General features: G+C 48.9%; 1 long non-coding RNA gene across 1 annotated transcript; it reads left to right on the top strand.

The window, feature by feature from the left end:
- Positions 1-243: 243 nt before the first annotated feature.
- LOC111837042 (uncharacterized) lies at positions 244-1,929 on the top strand. The gene is made up of 3 exons (XR_002836554.2): positions 244-306; positions 1,747-1,803; positions 1,900-1,929. It is a non-coding gene; the product is annotated as an uncharacterized lncRNA (long non-coding RNA).

Below are 1,929 nucleotides of genomic sequence, written 5' to 3'. Positions count from 1 at the left end.
GCTATGTGTTTTCATTTCACCAGAGACCCTTCATCCAAACAGTGTTCCATCTGACTGTGGTTTTCCAGGTATAAATCAGCCACCAACTGATCCCTCTCCATCCTTGTAGAGCTCCCCCAAATGCTCACAGTGCCTCTGTAAGTACTAGTATTTTCAGAAGGACTGTCCAAAATATTCTATGGTTTAACAAAGTGACATTTTGTTCTATGTTTGGGCTTTAGGAGTACGAGGACATTGCTGTTGTACCTTTGAGTAAAGTGAGCATAGAGCAGCCGTCTGGCTGGGATTTGATGCACCAATGCGCCGGTGCGTGAGCTGGACCTTGACCTTGACTGTTCTTCTTCATTCTCTGACCTTGAGCCTGGTATCTGTGTCTGCCCCCACCCCCACCCCCCAAACATCACATGTCCTCTGTCTCGGGCGAATCCGCAGAGCATGACAAATGAACACAAAGGGTCCATCCATTCATCACCGCATATTTGGCTGGGGTGTGGGGGGGGGGGGGGAGGGTCTGGCTAATTATGAAACATGCAAAATCACGTGTGCTGTTTTTTTGTTGTTGTCGTTGTCGGTGTTTCACGACCGACGGCGGACGTGGAGACAAAGCGCTGGCCGGCCACGAAGGCCCGGGAAGCTGGCGGCGTGATTAATTCCGACGGAGGAAGGAGATTTTGACCCCGAACGGAAAAGTATTCCTAAGATCCTGATTTATTTTTGGACCACAAAGCTGGTATTAATTACGGCGGCGCAGGTGCGGGCCCCAATTTTTCTTCCCAGCTGTGGCCCGCTTTGATGCCGCGGGCAGTGGCTTGGGCAGCGGTGGTGCGCTGCAGGGGCTGGCATCTGGGTGGCGCTCACGCTCACGCGGACATCCTCCTGCCCCATGGTGAAGGATGGTGCCTCTGGATTTAGAAAAAACACAGCGACTGTGTGTCTAGGTCCCCTCCCCCTTTCTGGCTGCCCTCGCTCCCTGGCTCCATAAAGAAATGTCCCTATAGAAACATTCCTTTCATGTTCTTTTGTCTCAGAGCATGGTGGAAGTGTTTTTCAAAGTCGGAGCATGAAAAAGACGTACCGTGCATCTGGGGGGGGGGGGGGGGCCTGAGGGAGGTGGCTGTCCCACCATCCCTTTTCCAGCCATCCAGGAAACCTTCATAATCCTCGTCACACAACATAAGGCAGAGGACTTCCGGGTCGCTCATGGTAGGGGGAAACGGGGTCAGATTGCTGAGATGAATCTGAATATCAATGATCCATTTCGAGTCAAGCCTGGGCCACGGTCAATTTGGTCAGGGAGGAAGAGAGAGGTGTTATACAGCAGGTTGCAAGAGGTTTCACATCACATTAATTTGGTTAAACCACAGAGGGGACTTGAACCAACAACCTTATAGCTTCAGTTCTGTAACTGATGAAATTACACGAATAACTCTGATTCCTCAAGCGAGGCCCATGTGATGGTTTGGGCACATGCAGCTGGGTGCTCACAGCATCACATCCCTTTCAGGTTAAATACAACCAATTTGACCAAAGTCCCATGTCAAGCCCCTGAACGCACCTTAGCTGTAGAACACCATCTCACTTATGCACTGATGGGGGTTGTTACACACTTCACCCACTATGGGAATTTCACCCATTTTTTATACTAAGAATGGATGGAGAATTCACACCAAATAATGCTTATTTTATTTTTGTCTTCTGTTTTGTTCAAAAATCTGACTACTCTATTTGTTCTTTTTAATCATTAAGGACTCAAGGGACAGAACAAACCAGAAAACTGCAGGAAGAGCTGTTTTTAAAAGTCAGGTACATCAACAGAGGACTTGGAAAATCTGGCCGCTGCACTTTGAGACGTGACACTTGCTGACAATTTCCAAGCTGAAGCCTTTCTGCTCTCTGCAGACAAAAACCACACACACCTGGAAGTGAAAG

This window comes from Paramormyrops kingsleyae, chromosome 18, assembly GCF_048594095.1.
Source record: "Paramormyrops kingsleyae isolate MSU_618 chromosome 18, PKINGS_0.4, whole genome shotgun sequence".
Classification (NCBI taxonomy): domain Eukaryota; kingdom Metazoa; phylum Chordata; class Actinopteri; order Osteoglossiformes; family Mormyridae; genus Paramormyrops; species Paramormyrops kingsleyae.
This window is presented reverse-complemented; position numbering and strand designations above follow the sequence as displayed.